At 33.3% G+C, this 18,126-nt stretch overlaps 1 protein-coding gene across 1 annotated transcript in view; it reads left to right on the top strand.

Moving 5' to 3' along the window:
• LOC142320101 (cardioacceleratory peptide receptor-like) overlaps nt 1–18,126 on the top strand; it is a 219,007-nt gene that overhangs the window by 118,356 nt on the left and 82,525 nt on the right. The window lies entirely within an intron of this gene.

Raw genomic sequence — 18,126 nt, 5'->3', positions numbered from 1 at the left:
AATGATGGGCTTTAACGGGAGTCGTCTTCAGACCCTCTAACTGATTACACCTCACAGTAAACCGGGGCAGTAAATGCCTCGGTAGACATTAAATCGCTGATTTTTAACTCAGCTTTTGCCTTCGCTGCAGCCTCTTCCGGACATCTTGACTGTCCTACATCGTTGCCTTCTGTTCGTGCTTTCGCGTTGTACCGAACCCCGCGTCAAATTCTACATTCTAAGTAAGTTACTTATGATTGTAAATGTTTCATATCGTACGAGTCTATGTGGTAGATATAACGCATACCACCAGCAATGTTGATCGCAACAACGGAATTTATTCCTATTTCCCTTAATGTTCTCATCTCTTTCTGATCTAAGCCTTCAATTAAATTACAACTATGGCCTCCGTTCTGGTTTACCAGGGAGAGGTGGAGAGACCCCCTTCAGCTCCATCGAGAGTCCCGCGTGACATTTACTTCATCACCTAAAATTACCATCGTCGAGATGGGCTACACCTCACGACTGCATGCCTAACCATGCCTTCGGCAGTGCAGTCGCCGTCCCGCCGACAGTTTATTCTTTACATAATTTCCAATATACTTCTAACTTACCGAGGCGCGATGCCAATGCGCCTACCTCCGGCGAATGTAACTGTCCAGGCGGTACCCGAGCCACCCGGGGTACTACTCCACTCATATCCCTTCAGAGGATCTGCTCAGTGCGAGATGATTCAGGAAGCCAGCCACTAAAGTCCATTCTCTACGTGTCTTCCAGTTGACTCGCAGATCCAAAAAGGAATTCACTCTCTCGAGTTCCCTAGCAACTCTGGTATGTTCGGCCTCGTACCAAGGACAAACATATGGTTCGCACTGTCATCAACTCCACAATCCAGGCAAAGGCCCGAATCCGCATGGTACGGAAATTCAACCCCTAATCTGGGTGGACTACCCTACGAACATTAAAGTAAGCATCAATTGCTTTCTTTGCGACTTACTGTAGGTGCTCCTTGAATTGAAGTTTCTCATCAAGGATTATACCCAGATATTTCTGAATGGTGACATACCTTATGGGAAGTCCACCCATTACGATTGTGGTTGACGAGTCGCGGCTAGGCGAACTTTCGGAATCATCACAGTGGTGTTTTCTGGGCTAAAGACCATGTTATTTTGAAGATTTCACGACCTTAGTACTTTGCGTGTCTTTGTTGCTCGGCATTATATCTCATTCCTTGAGTTTCCCTCGATCAACGGCAACCCATCATCGGCCAAAGCGATGATGCGGCAGCCACTGGGCAATCTCAACCGCATCAGAGAGTCGAATTCGCCAATCCAGAAGAGGGGACCTAAAACACTCCCCTATAGACATCCTTTTGACTGGGTCTTTTCTACTTCCGAACCGTTGTCGCGAAGGACGACGGCTTGGTTGCTGAAGTAGCTCGAAGAGTCTCTATCTCATTTTGCGTACAACCACGCCTCTGCAATTTAAACAACGCAGAGGGTCATCACAGATTATTGAAAGCCCTGGATATATCCAAGAAGATAAATAATATATTTGCAAACACTAGATGACGCTATGTTTAATACCTTGAGAATTGTGTCCTCTGTGCCCTTGCCCAGGCGAAAAACCGTACTGGTCGTCCATTAACAAATGATTGGAAGTTAACCTTCTATTTATTCGGAGGTACAAGACCTTACTCGCTTACCTATTACAGGCAAGAGTGTCAGAGGCCGGTAAGATGAGCTTATGGTGGGATCCTTGTCACTACCTTTGAAAAGTAACTTCAGTACACCACGTTTCCAAGAACCTGGAAAATATCCAGCGAAGGGATTATTGAAAACCCTAGTAAGAGGACCAATGATTATGGGCAATGTGCGAACAAACTCTGATTTATACTTATATTAGAAATATCAATGTCTGTAAATCCATATTGGATATTGTTTTATAAAAGTAAATAGCGTTCTGTACATTTCTCCTTGCTTCTAAGGAAGCAGTGCCCAAGAGATTACATTCAACTTCATAATATATTTGGAAGTTATGATAGCCTAACTTCCGAAGTATTTTTCTTTGCACAGCCTCGATCTTCAAATTAGTAATCTGTCATAATCCCAAATCACAGAACAGTGCTCTATGATTGATCTGAGAAGGGTTTGGTAGAGGTACCTGATAATGTTAATTTGCTTAAAATGCTTAGACACCCAAAAAAGCAGCCCAAGATTTCTTTATGCTTTCAATGTGATGATGTCTACAGGTTGACTAAAAAGTAACTTAATATCAAGGATAACGCTAAGTCAGAAAAATAACACCAATATTTAATATATATTGGGAACTCTTAAATAACATTTTAGTAGTTAAAATTACAAAATTAAAATTTAGCAAATAGTCCTACCAAGAAATGATTTATTTGATCTTTTTTTTTTGGGTAAGACCACTACGCCACAAGTGATCAGGAAGGAGGCTTCCAGTAGGAGGGACAATTCAAACATTTTAAATGAAAGGGTAGGGATGTGGTATATCATTTTTAAGGAAATTAATAAAAAGTTGATGTAAAAAAATATTTAGGCTACGACAACTCTTACTAAAACGACAACCACTTGATGTATATCACAGCTAGTTTGAAAAGTGGTCTGCAACACCTCTTAAATAACTGTTCATGAGTGAAATATCACTAAAAATCAAAAAAGATTTAGCAAATGCTCTTACCTCAAATGATCTATTTGTTGGAAGACTACTACTATTTGATATTAATTGAACCATTTATGATGGTTTCATATGATTTTTGATTTGAAAAATTGAATAAAGCGGGTTGCACAACTATACCTCTAGTGAGTTATGAGGAAATAATTGTAAAATACAATCAAAAGATTTCATTTGGAAACATTAAACTAAACAACAAAATTTTTTTCACTGTTTATTTGAAAACAACCTACTTATCATAGTATGAGACCAGTAAATGAAGAGTACTACAAGCTGTAATGAATCTAGCAGTAAAGAAAATTATACAATCATTTTGGTATGGTTATTGTAACTATATTTTTTATGTTAATACATAAGTTTTTAATGCCCTTTAAAATAATGCATCAAAATCCTACACTTTCCATTTAATACTGTGCAGTTACTCCCTCAGAAGACTTGGTGGGTGATGGTCTAATCATTTTGGGTTGTAGCATTTGATAAATTTAATTTGTTTAATCTTTCACTATTGGGCAGTTCTTTAAGAGGAACTGTAAACTACTTTTCAAGGTGGTCACAGCCTGTTATTTTTCATCAAAATTTTTGTGTTTGATGCTCTTTAAAATGATGTTACAACTCAACCCTTTCCATTTAAAATTTTTGTGTTACCTCTTACAGCGGCTAGGGATGTGGTAGTCTCGTACTGAAAAGATTGTCGTTTTGAGGTAGGCGCATTTGTTGAACTTAATTTTTCTTTATTTAATCGTTGAAATATCACGTCAGGGTTTTTATACTTTATTAACATTCTATATATATTTTAATTACAAATGTAATTAAAACTGGATTGAAAGTAAAATGAACAACTCAATTTTTCGTTTCCTTGTTAACTACAGTTTGTAATGCTGTCAAATCTTTAGGATTCATTAAATGCTGGTACATAAAATTTCGAGGGAAATTAAAGAAAAGAATACAATAATTAATTAATTAATTATTATTTCAAATAAACTTGTTTATTTTGTATATTCCACCAGCTTTTTCTGGATTCGCGGCCCGAAGGCGGCGCGTCCCTTGTTCGTTACGTTTGAGTGAGGTATAACATTGTACACTCAGGCCAACCATACCTAAGACGTGTGGTTAATTAAAACCCAACCGCCAATCAAATCTGAATAAAAACAACAAGGATCGAACCTGAGAACTCTCAACTTCGAAATCAGCTAATGTATGAGGAAGAGTTTTACCACTAGAACAATCTGGCGGATTTTAGGTAAAATTAAAATCTATAATTAAATGTATAGAAAAAGTATCGGTATATATGAAATAATTTTAAACCAGATATTAGATATTAGCATAGAAAATTAAAAGAATATTTTTTATTTGGAAAGATGCCCAAAATTCGTAATAAAATCTTAAATCGGTCAGGATATATTCACTGTTGTGGTTAACCCGGTCGAGAGAAGTGTTTTCAATTGCTCTGTTTTCTTTCTTTAATGTCTTCTCCAACATCTCGCAACGATATCTCTTTTTCTATTTTTTTTTTTTTTATGACCACTCACTCCGTGATCAATTCCATCCTACTTCTACCCTCGTTCTTTCTTTTCCACTACAATTCATTCGCTCTTTGAATTTTAAATTTCATTCCCTTTCTAGAACTGAAACTTGTTAACTCAAACAATGCACGTTCTACCACCTAAACTTCTTGACACATATTTGGCTCCATTTTCATTTTTATAATAACAATGTCTACTATTGTTTCTCATATATTATATAACACTTCATTTTAAAAAAAGAGAAAAAATGAAATCTTTTTTAACAGTAATATAAAATATAAATTTTGATTATCGGTGAAATGTTTTGAATAAAATAAAAATAGTATATTTTACTGTTTTGAAAGAAAACATCTTTTTCGTGAAATAATAATAATAATGTAATTAATTCATAAATAAATAAAATTGATCAGAATAAAAAAAAAGCTGACACAGTTGTAGGACTTTCCCGTAACGAGGCTAAAGCCGCTTTCCGGAAAAGTCGTACAAATGTTGGTTGTTTCTGATTCACGGCTTGCACATACATGCACACACAACTTAATTAAAAATATTAATCAATTTAAGTAAATAAATATTTTTTCGTTTATTTAATTCAATGATTTTAACTAAAGCGCGCGCGCGCATACCGTATTTAATTCCAGTGGGTGTGGCGGTAGTAGCTGCGACGGTAAGCACTAACTAATGTAATTTTAAATTTAAAACAAATTTCGCATTGGTTGAACGGCATCAATTACCGCTATTCAAAAATCATTGTACTAAATTGACCCGTACAATCCTACTGGACTATTAAACAAAAAAATAGGTCAACATAGATAATAAGTTCTGACGATAACCGACAAAAAAAGGAACAAAATTATCAGCGTCGTTCGGAATATTTTCCTCCTGATAAGAAGATGGCAAGTATCTCCAAATGACTATTATATTTGACAAGTATGATCCTTAAATTGCGAAGTATCAGGCGTGATGCTTTTAGTCGGTCGGGTGTAGCAATCAAATAACTACGAGACGAATGGGTTACTATATTATTGTAGGGGTATATCACGTTCAGTGCTGAGAATTTTCAGGCGCGTGGTCTGTGTACACATACAAACTGCTGATCACGCACATAGGCCTGGTAGTACAGTAACTTTTATATATCATATATATATCAACTGGTGGCGGTTAGCATGTTACTATTGACTTGGTATCGTTTGTTATTAGCGCTTCAGAAAGGTTTATTATTTTGTTACCGTGCAATTCGTCGTAATTACATCGAACCGGCTTTTTTGGTGGAATTTTAAATTTGCGTTAACTTTCATTCCTTTTGAAAGCGGATAGATTTATAATAAATACATGTATTCTATAAATTATTTGTTTCAGCTGGTATCGATTAGATAATGTTTTAATTTTTTTTTTAATAATTATATATCGATACATTATTTTCATTTTAGATTAATACTTTTTGGCGTTTGTTTATATCCTTCATAATAAAATGTACGTTATATAGATATTTTTAATTTTATTATTATTCTTTGAAATAAAAACATTGAAATATATAATGTAATTTTCATTTTGTGTTTAAAATATAAGTAGAGTTACTTCTTTACTTGTTTGCCAGATCTGTTCTTAAAACCGCAGGAAAAGCAGAGGAATTTACATAACAAATTTTAAATCTGTTAAAAAAGAAAAAACACGACACGAGTTGGCCACTTAACAGTCGTTGTCGGAAACTTCTGGGGAAGATTTTTTAAATACGCATTTGATTTTCAAATGAGCGCGTTAGGCGTGCGAGTGAAAAACACTGTTCTTTAATGTAGAATATTTATAAATATAGCATAAGGAGCGTTCGGATCACAATTTTGTGTATATTATTTTTATACAGTATAATTACTTCTTCAAACGTTTTAAATTTATTTAAACAAATATATATATACATATTAATAAAATCTATGATACTTCCAGTAACGTAAGGATTCCAACGCGAGTCATACATCTAACTCGGTTCAGTCGTTGAGATGTTATGGCGAAACAAACATACATACACCCTAAATACATTACACATCTTTTTGGGCAGTCGTGAAAAAACTAATTTTCAGGTCGTTCAAGTCCGATGACAGATGAATTCAGATGAAAATAAAATGTAAATTAATCAAACCGGTACAAAAAAAAATTCTAAATCGATTATCGATATACTGAATAAATTGAAGATTTAAGGCACGCAAATTTAACACAGATTTTTATAAGTAAAATCCACAAACTTAGGTTTTTCTTTTTTCATAAAATAGAGAAATAGATTGTTTTTATTTAATTAAAAGACTAGAAAATTAATTAACATAAATTGTCAGCATTAACACGTAAGAAATTTACGAATACGGCTAAACCACGCGCGAATGAGTGTTCAACACGGACAGTATAAATCCAGTGCTTTTTCGTCTCCCTTGAGCACCACGCGTTAGCACGTGGTCGTGTTTTTTGGGTTTTTCAAACGTTTTTAATTCCAAAACATATATAAATATCGATAAAAAGTTAGCATAAGCGAGTTAAAAACAAAAAAAAAATAATTCCGCACGGAGGGTTATTACACATTGAAAAACCAGCAGCGAATGTGATTTTTAATTTTAACGAAGGCTACTTCTCCAAGTACATGTTTTATAAGAAATTCAATTGATTCCTGAATCGTATACAAATAAAGTAAACGAATAAAACTTTTATTCTGATCGATACATAATAATTTATTATATAGATTTCATCAGGAATGAATATAATCGTGTCTTTGGAAAGTTCTCCGCCTGATACAAAGATGGCACAAGTAGGACCAAACGAGTATGTTCCTTTAAATAGTATGCATTTAGTTGTTCGTTTGTGGCGATCGAGTAAAGGAAACAAGTTTTGACATTTTCTGAAAAATAGGTGAAATTGAAGTTCGAGCTGTTATAAAATGGGTTTAAAAGGTTTAACAACGACGGACGTTCAAGATGAGTAAGATTCCACTTTATAAAATTCTTCCCTTTCGTTTTCGATTATAAAAAAAAATTGGCTGCTGAATTTAAAGTTGTCCTACATTTATTAAACATGATGAATGCTCGGGACGCTCAGAGATCACTACTACTGATGAAATTGTAATAAAAATCCAAAATGCTGTATTAAATGATTGCTGACTGAAGGTACACAAGCTTGCTGACATCTAAACATCTTGTTAGACCGCATCTACTACATCTTATACGATGTTTTTGGTGTGATAAAGCTTTGCGCTCGATGGATGTCGCGTTTGTAAACAGTAGATGGAAAACCCATTCGACTGAAGACTTCTCAAGGGTCTTTAGACTTATTTAAACACGATGGATTCACCGCTACACGCAAGAGAACAAACAAAAGTCAAAATATTGGCTGGGAACAGGTGAAAGTGCGCCAAAGAATTAATTTAATTAGTCAAGGTTAGCAAGCGAAACGAGCGTAAGTTAAGTTTGGTTAGATTATATTTATAATTTCTCTGCAAATACCTCCAGATACCCACTGATTTGGAAGAATTCTGATTCTATTGTACTTTCTTTTTGAAATTGAGGGATAACTCGTGTATTTCTACCTCGTAATTCCTGGACCACCAACCTTTTTTAGGTTTTTAATAAATGATCAGCACACACACCTCTCTCAAGTACATTCTCCAATCCGTTATTGCTTCACTTGACATTAACCTACGCTCGCTTCGCTCCCTAACCTTGTTTAATACGTTAATATGTTTAAAATGAGCACTGTAAAACAGGATGTTAATGTGTTTTCTCTAATGTTTTATTCACCGATTATTATAAAACATGGTATATAGTAATTTTTATCTGTAAAAATGCAAAAGTGGGGGCGTAAAATGAAAATATACCAATTAGTAGCCCACCGACCTCGTTAACGGTTAACTTATCATCTCGAATCAGTCATTTTAACAACTTTTTTTCGAAGTCGAAGGTCTGAAGTTCAAATCCTAATAAACTTTAGTTGCTTTTACTCGGATTTCAATGCTAGAGAGCGGATACCTGTGTAATTTGATGTTTAGGGTTCAATTAACCACACGTCTCAGGAATGGACGGCCTGTACAAAACTACACCTTGTTTACAATTCATATATATCATTCTCATCTAACTGGGCTGTGGATGAGGTTACGTACTGATCGCTCGTTGAACAGATTGCAATGTACACATTAGGAGAATAAAAAAATAGAATTCGCATTCTATTTTTTTTTTATTTTCGTATGAGTTAGTATTAACAGATATATTAACGATTAAAAAAATTGAACGGTCATCATTTTGAAATTTTCAAAGGTAAAATTTTCATTTTGTAGAAGGTATTACTGCGGACATGTACACCAAATATGATTAAAATATCTCATTCGGTTCTTAAGATACAAACTTTTAGTGAAAAAATATTAAACGGTGGAAAGAGGGAAAAATGGAGCGAATTAGAGCATTTGTCCACATGATTTTTTTCGTTTATTTCTTTATCTAGAGTAATCTCTTGAATTTATTTGGCCAACACTTCAAGGAAAACCCTACATTATTATACCCATAAATATTTATCTTACTAAACGTTAATTCCAATAGTACATATTGAGTTTTTAATTCTTTATAAATAATTTATGTATTTTAATATTCCATAGAATAGTTTTAAAAAAAAAGTGGAAATGCAATCGTGTCATCCATTATTTTTCCTATTCTAAACATTTTCATTTCTGAAAAAGTGAATAAATAGTTAGGATAAACTATAAAAATAAGTTTTTTCGTATTTAAATTTGAATATATTAGAGTTTTCTGTAAATTCATATAAGTACGTTCGTGGGTAAATTTGTTCGTAATGGATTAACGACTATAATATATATTGTTTATTTCTATGAACATATGAACTAATTCAGAATCATATATGAATAAATTTAACATGGAATATTGAATAATAATCCTGCTCATGTTTTACCCATAATTTTAACCTCAAAATTAAATTAAAAGTAATTCATTTTATATATATTCGTTCTTTAAAGAAATAAAATATTCGAGAAATTATAGAAATGTATAAAAATTCTTGCTTCAGTTTCCGATTGTCCTTCAAAGTGTAATTATTTTCTATAAAAAAAAGCCGGCAAATATAAATAGGATCGCAAAATATTCCTGGTACTTATGCCCAACATAATTTTTAAATGAAAATAAAGTTAAGTTGTAAATAAATAAATTTATTTAATTTTAGATAGCAATTGTAAATATTATTATTATTATTCGGTTTTACGAATGGAAAAATCAAACAATACTTACTGCCCTAAGTTTAATAATTTTATTTAAAAAAAAGAAATATTAAAAATAAATTGGGATTAAAGAATTTTTTTGAAATATTAAAAAATCAAATGATTTTAGTTTTTTTATTGTAATACGTAATACACAAAAATAAATAAAAATACCAAAAAACTGTTGTTAAACCTCCAGTTTTTTTTTCTTCTGAGTTCGTCATTTTTATCCCACACCCAGGACCTGGACACGCAACACAGCTCCAGGGGTGCCATCGCTTCAAGCTACCTCGTCGAGAACCATAGTTCTCCCCAGGTAGCCGGGTCTCGGTCTTTAAGTTATCCGCCATGCCTCTAATGAGGGCATCTCAAAGGAATTCCCCCACTGTGACTCAAGTGAGGAACCCCAAAGAGATCCCCCACTGGGACTACAGTCTTAATTTACATCCCAATACGAAGTTTCAAGAAAATCCCAGGGGACTCCCCGCTCAATCATTGGCAGTGGGACACCTAAGCGGCCCACTCCTCCTTTCTTTCTTTTTCCTGTTTAGCCTCCGATAACTACCGATTAGATAATACTTCAGAGGATGATTGAGGATGATATGTATGAGTGTAAATGAAGTGTCTTGTACATTCTCAGTTCGACCATTCCTGAGATGTGTGGTTAATTGAAACCCAACCACCAAAGAACCCCGGTATCCACGATCTAGTATTCAAATCCGTGTAAAAATAACTGGCTTTACTAGGACTTGAACGCTGGAACTCTCGACTTCCAAATCAGCTGATTTGGGAAGACGCGTTCACCACTAGACCGGTGGGTGGCCCACCCCTCCTGGACGGGGCTGTCCTAACGCACGTCTTCTCCAAGACACAGACGACGGATCTCATTTGCCGGAGCTGGTCCTGCAGCCACATTCCCCCAAAGAATGCTCCCGAACATTACTATACAGGGAACACTTGGCCTCTGCCGGACAATCCGCTCGAAGATGTCCCGTAACCCCACATCCCAACCCCGTAGGGGAAGATACCCCCGCCTTGTGACGCTACCAGTAGCCACCCCCCCCCCCCCCGTTCCTAGCCCTGACGGGCTTTAACGGCAGTAAACCGCAACCTTACAGTTGAAACAATAGCCTCGTTTATCGGAACCGCTGCAGGACCCAGCCCGGTGCCTGATCTCGCAGCACCGATAACTGCGTTCCTCCGCGGACCTCCTCAGAACTCGGCAAGACACCCACCAAACACAGATGCGGCCGTCCTTCAGCAGATTGTCGGCCAGCAGCGAAGGAACCGCCACCGTCATCACTTTTGTATCACCAAACGAGGGCCGTAGGCAGAGGACATCAATCGTGACTGATTCCCCGCCGTCTTCTGTATGTCACTCACAAGTTCCGCCTCAGAGGTAAGGGCGTTGACATCCTTAACCAACAGATGGACTCGTCGAACGCCCCTACCGGCCGTAGCTGTAGTTCCCTCCACTTTGACCATTATTTGCCGGCGTAACTGCTCAGCTCTTGTCTCCAGTATCCTGGATCGTGATACTGGGGTCCTCACCCTGACCCCTTCTTCCCGAGAGAATACTCGAGGAGAGTATTCTCTCGGCAAAAATGTACTTGAGAGAAATGTACATTCTCCGCAAAAATGTACTTGAGAGAGGTGTGTGTACTGATCATTTGTTAAAAACCTAAAAAAAGTTGGTGGTCTTGCAATTACGCGGTAAAAGTACAATAGAATCAGAATTCTTCCAAATCAATGGGTATCTGAGGTATTTTCGGAGAATATATAAATATAATCTAACCAAACTTAATTTACGCTCGCTTCGGTCGCTAATCTTGACTAATTAACAACAATGTTTTGATTATTTAAATAATAAATTCAGTGATTATTGCTTATAATCGATTTTTATATCCTGAAACAATCTTTTAAGCTTGGCCAACACTTCCCGGAAAATTATATACGGTAACGTTAAAAAAATGAGGAAATATCTAAAATTGAAGAATTACATCGCAGTAATTTCAAACGAAAAATTTTGTTTAACTAAGTGAAACAAAAAAGTTAAAAAGATTTTAGATTTAACAAAAAAAAAAAAGATTCCTTACGCTTTTTAACAAGTACTCGTATAATAGCCATAAATAAAGTTTTTTATCAAAAATACAGCTTAGTTCTTTATTTACTATGGAAAATTATTCTGGTTGAAAGAACTGTAATGCAAAATAGACAATCCTTTATCACCTCCTTCTTCAACACTCTTCCCCTCCAGACCACCAGAATATTATCTCCTACCCTTTCTCAGTTTATTTTTTTCGTCTTTTTCTTCTTCTTTCATTCTCTTTGTCTCCACATTTTCTCTTTAACACCCTTTTTCTATTGTTAATTCTCTTTCTCTATATTTATATTATTTTATTCCTTCTTCTTCGTTTACTTCACTCATCTCCCGCTTCTTTTTCTTCTTTTATCTTTCCGTTTCCTTCCCCGTTGTTAATTCTCCACCATCTCCTTTTAATTTTTTCTCGACCTACTTCTTTTCCTGTTTTCTTCCATTTTTCCTTTCGCCATCTTATTCTTTTCTCACGTTCTTCATTTATTCGTACACAGGTTGTTTTATTAATAAATAAAAAAATTCCCAAGTTATGTTCTGCAAGTGAAAGTAAAGAAAAAATTCGATAAATATGGTTTCGTAAACGCTTCGTTTTCAGTCTATAACTTGCTAAAAATTTATCATCGATTTCTATTTCAAGCTTAAAATTACGGCATACTGAAAATTTTTGAATTTAAATTAAGTCGTAAATTTTATTATTTCGTATAATTTTCTATCTGAAAAACTGAATAATACAGATACCAGAACTGTATTTCTTGTAATTTTTTAGGAAAATAATACAAAACCCTAACGATTGGTAACATTTGGAAACATTAAAATGATAACATTTAATTTAAAGATACTCTTTTTTCGGTATGAGATTACTACATGAGGTGGAGTATTGTTGACCACTTTTAAAACAAGCTATGAAAAATATTAAATGGCCGCCATTTTGTTATAGCCCTATATTTTTTTTTTTTTTTTAATGTTCTTTAAAATAATGTATTATAAATCTACCGTTTCCAATTTAATATTGTGCACTTTCTCACTCACGAGAGTAAGGAAGTGAGGTAGTCTCGTACTGAAAAATAGATGGTTTTAGATGGAGAATTTTCTACATTTTTTTATGTTTCATGTAGAGTAGTTATTTAAGAAGTACTGTAGATCGCTTTTGAAATTAGCTGTGAAAAACTTAAAATTGCCGGCAGTTTAGTTAGAGTTGTCATAGCCTGAATTTGTTATTAAAAATCTGTTTTACAATGCTCTTTAAAATGATGTGTCACAATCTTATTCTTTAAATTTAATATTTTTGAATTGTCCCTCTTCATGGGGTCCGCCTAGACGCAATGAGGTGTGGTGGTCCCATACGGAAAAAAGTAGGTCGTTTTAAGGTACTATTTACCAAATTTAATTTTTCTTTAACTGCTGGAAAGTTATTTTAGGGTTTCTATACATTATGAAAACAGACACATAAATATATATATATATTTTTTCTTTTTATTGATTTTATATTCATAATACCCTTTTTAATGATTTTTTATAAATACTGAAGCTGTTTGATTACTAAAAGAAAAGTTTTAAATATTACATAAGTTCTCAATATTACATTGATTTTCAAAAGGGTTACTATTCTGTAGATAGAGAAACCTCTGTAAATAGAGAAACCATATGTAACACATATAACAAAAATTTGACACAATACAAAATTGGAAAAAAAACCCGATAAATGTAATTAATCTCGCTTTAACCAACACTGTATGTAAAAAAAAAAATATATATATATATATATATAATTTTGGTGGTTTTTCGAGGTTTTTTTCAGTTTCTAGGTGAAGTCAGCTAACCATTCCAAATAAAAACAGGATTAATACAAGACGGTCATTCACAGTGTTTTTCAACTTGGTTTTAAATAAAAATTATGTAAACCTTCTGGGAAAATAATGACCCAAATGCAAAAATAGGAATAAAGAATCAGAACGTCAATATTGAATGTCTAGCTTTTGCCGACGACTTAGTACTGTTTGAATCAGAACAAGAAGCAATCAATCAAATTTACTAATTCAAAAAAGCAGCTGAAAAAACAGGTTTGCAAATCTCCTTCTCAATGATAGAATTAACATCACAAAGACAAAAGATAAAATTAACATCACGGGCCATTTTAAATATCTTACAAATAATTAGTAAATAAATATAAATAATTAGTAGAAACGGAACAGATAAATTAGTGATTGGGACCAAAACACGCAGATTAGAATAACTAAATTTTTACACAAAAAGTATTTACAATAAAAAGAACCTTTCTATAAATGCAAAATTAAGGCATTATTGCACAGTTGTAATACCGGTAATCTTGACCGGCACGGAGACCACAAATATAAACGGAATAGAAAATCTGCTCAAGTAGAAAAAAAATTAAGAAGGATTTATGGCCAAGAAGAACACAAGAAGGCCACAGACTGAGATGAAATAAAGAGACATACGACAAAATTAAAGACTTGGAAGTAACGATAAGAAATAGACGATTAAAATTTTACCGACACATGGTCCGAGTAAACCAATCAAGGCTAAACGAACAGATTTTCAGTAATCTCTGAAATTATAAAGGTCAAATTGGCTATGTTAAACGGTTGAAAGAAGAACTGAAAAAGTTCAACTTTACAAATAAATGACTTTAGAACAAAAAGAATACAGAAAGAGAATTTTTGAATTATAGGTTCCTGTCGATGAAAAGATAAAACTCAGCAGAGGAGAATGAATTGAAGAAAAAAGAGCTAAGAAAGTCTAAGAGCAGTCTGAAAGAATAAAGAGATTCTGGAAGAAAAAAAGGAATTACATAAAATGATACTTGCGTGGTCCTTGAAGGCCAATCCGTGGAGAAAAAAAATATAATAAATTAACTAAAGAATATGATAGCCTAAAAAGCAAGGCTTCAAGTATATTTTACAAAGACGAAAATCTTGACGAACATCAAATCATTCGCACAAAAGAAAATACAAAATAACACGAAAAGGTTAATGTCACCAACAACTTGAAATACCTAGGAGAGATTATAAGCAGAACAGAAACAGATAAAGCCTAAACCGAAGGTAGAATATTAAAACTGGAGAAGCTTAAATTTATCATCAAAGACATCTACAATCTCTCCAAAATCGCGAAATGAAGACGTTATTCGACCGTAGAAAGACCGGTAACTTTATATGGCACTGAAAAACTGATCAAGCTCCAAAAAAACTTACTAAAGAAAATTCACGGATAAAACAGAGAGAGGATGCAGATTGAAATCTAGCGAGGAGACCTACAAAAATCAAGAATACCTAGAAACATCGATACGAGAAAGAAGGTTAAATTTCTTGAGACATATGGTCAGGGTGGTCCCAAACAAATTAAATAAACAAATCTTTGACGAGCTGGCTGTGGAACATAAAAAGCAAATCGAATTAGCTGAAACAGATGGAAGAGGACCTCCAAATGATATACTTGAAATAAGAAGACTTTTACGTTAGAGATAACTTCCAACAGAGTTTATTTACAATATAAAGGTTCTTGTGGCAGAATAAAGAATGACAGGAAAAAACGGACATTGAGAAAAAAACGAAGCCATGCTGAAAAAAATGTAAAACGCATGTTAGAAGAGAAAAGAAACTAAAAAGAAGTGATATTTGCGTAGTCCTAAGTTGGCTCTTTCGCTTAAAAATGAATATGATAAGCGTAATGAATAAAATAAAATAATTTAAATTAAAGAAATTATTTAATTTTATATTTTTAATTTTTATTATTATTCTAAAATGTTAATATCTTTCAGCACTCGCTATATGATAAAGAAAATTATAAAAATTTGTGATCATTTTGTCATAGCTAGAGAAATGTATTTAATATTAAATACATTATTAGATAAAGAATAATTTTCGAATTTTCAGAAGAAATTGGATTGTTTGAAAGTTATTAAAAATGAAAGAAAACTTTTGTTTTATTTCCTTATTTTAAGATCGGATTTATTACCATTCTCTTATATTAATAATAATGGAAATAAAAGAGTGCACTCATAAATTTTGATAAATTATCGATGCAAACCGACATAGAAATATACGTATAAATTATTTTATATTAGGATTTAAATCATAACATATCAATTGCAAAAATAGAATGAAAGACTGCAAAGAAATAAAATGTTTGTTCATGGAGCGGAATAGAACTTAAGAGCACAATAAAACACACGCACACTAGTTTCTCCAGCAACCCGCTCTCGACCCGATATTCGTTCCGGTAGTTTAAGTGGCTACCCCCTCATCCAACCGTTCATTCCTTTCCCTCTCTTTCTCTTTTAAACACTAAATATTGATAGATTACATTGTTTTTATAACGTATATAAGTTCTTTTGTTATCTATAAACACAATTTATTAAACTTAATGTAATGTGATATTAACCTTTTAATATAATACAATTATAAAAAATGTACATTTAAAAAATTGAATAGTTAAATTTAAACAATATATTTAAAAAAATGAGAAATATGCAATATCCTTATGATAATCTAAGACCAGAATAACCGGCCTAAAATTTATTCCAGAATGTAGTTAAAAATATATCAAATATCTTATAAAAAACAGAAAGAATTTCAGTTCGAATGAAAATAAAGAAAAAGGTTCGTATAAATATCGGTCGCTTAAACGCTTCGTTTTCATTAATAGATTGCGAAAAATTTCACATAATTTCTTCTCAGTGATAAAATGAAGCTCTATTGAGATTCTTTAGAACTTAAATTAAGAGGTAAATTTAATAATTTTGTATGATTTTTGATTTGAAAATTAAATAAAATAAATCTCAGAGCTGTATCTTTAGTAATTTTTTTTTTTTTTAATTATTGTAAAAAAGACAAAAATTACTGTCGTAAAACAAAACTTTTTAAGCTTGACGTACAATAATTTTATTAAATTTCCAGTAAACCAGTAAAATATTGCAATAACATTTATAAAGAATTTTATTCTAAACGGGGCCAATGTAACGGGTTTATTCCAAAGAGAAGAAAGACAGAGAAAATAAAGAAAGTAGAATATAGAAGGAACAAAAAGAGATTATTTAGAATAACGGATCCGTTTAACAATTTTTTCTTTGTAATATAGACAATGGCACCTCCAAAAGCTCCTGTTCGACCAGAAGGATTACTGAACCGAAAAAGAACTTATAGAAAAAATTAAAGGTGCGGAAATGAACATTATTACACTTGAACGATTAAAAGGGCGGTCGGGTACTGGTTCTGCAGGCCAGGGAGTATAAATACTGCCGGAAACCGGCGGACAATGGTAATAGTTTTGCAAGTCCGAGTTCGGTGCAGCGTGCGATAAAAGCGATAACAGTGAGTGTTTGATAACAACGACTGAAGAGTGCGTCACGAGTATTCCACTTTGGACAACGGTTGAAAACAATAAGTTGTTCGATGAGTTATTTGTAAATAAGAGTGAACGTGAGAATATTATATTAAAACGCGCGTACTTGAATGCAACGTTGTGTCAAAATTTCAAAGTAATCGGTGAAGAACTTTCGGAGATTTAAGATTTTTAACAAACGAACATTTACATTTTTATTTATATAGATTAATATTTATTTTAATTTATATATTTTTAGAGTAAAAACATTTATAAGATATTTATAAGACATTTTTACTTCTCTTAGTCTGTCAGTATCCTTGACGACCCGCGAACACGCAAGAATGCATACATTTCATTTTGAAAAACGTTATGGTAGTAAAGTCAACTGAACATGAATTTCCTACGATTTACAATAATTCTCTAAAACATTAAATACAGGATTGGGACCGGTTTTATTCAATTTTTCAAGTTAAATACTATATGAAGCCATCAAATTTACACCTTAATTTTAGACCAAAGTCCCAAAAATTTTGGTATAATTTTTAATTTAACTCTTAGAGCAGATCAGAGAGAAATGTTTCGCAAGCTGTAACTCGAAAAGGAAACTTTTCCGGAACGATCGTTTACATGTACCTTTTACTTTCATTTGTAGAACATATACTGAAATCCTTTGCATTTCCTTTTGACACACGTTGTATAATAGGGAAAACTCCGTCGTAAAGTTTATCACATACATGATATTTTATTTTATACCGTTTTGACTGTGTAACAAATACTGATGATCTTTTAATAATGTTAGGTTTGATTAAATGTTAGATAACACAGGTTTAATTGTGTTAAACCTATTTAACCAAGCTATAATAGCTTGGTTACTTCATCAATAAGCAAATCTCCGTGGTGGAATGGTAGGCTCTCGGCTTTTCATCCGGGGATCCCGGGTGTGAATCCCGGTCAAGCATGGCATTATTTACATGCTACAAAATTCCATTTTCATATTCCCGCGAACAATCTTCTCTTCTCTGTAGCTACTGTGGTGAATTATTATTATTATTCATCTAGGAAAAAAAATAAAGAAAATAAATGGCTAGGGAAAGATTTCTTCTAAATTTCTGCTCTAACAATTAAATAAACTATACTTAAACTCAACGATCACAAATTATTGAGAAAAATTAATGATTTTATATGTAATTCTTATCCAAAAACTGCGGGAAAAAATTGAACCCAGAAATGTATTATAGTAATTAAATAAATTATAT

Source organism: Lycorma delicatula, chromosome 2 (assembly GCF_047948215.1).
Source record: "Lycorma delicatula isolate Av1 chromosome 2, ASM4794821v1, whole genome shotgun sequence".
Classification (NCBI taxonomy): Eukaryota; Metazoa; Arthropoda; class Insecta; order Hemiptera; family Fulgoridae; genus Lycorma; species Lycorma delicatula.
Note: the sequence above shows the minus strand (reverse complement) of the source record. Positions and strands in the feature narration are given on the sequence as shown.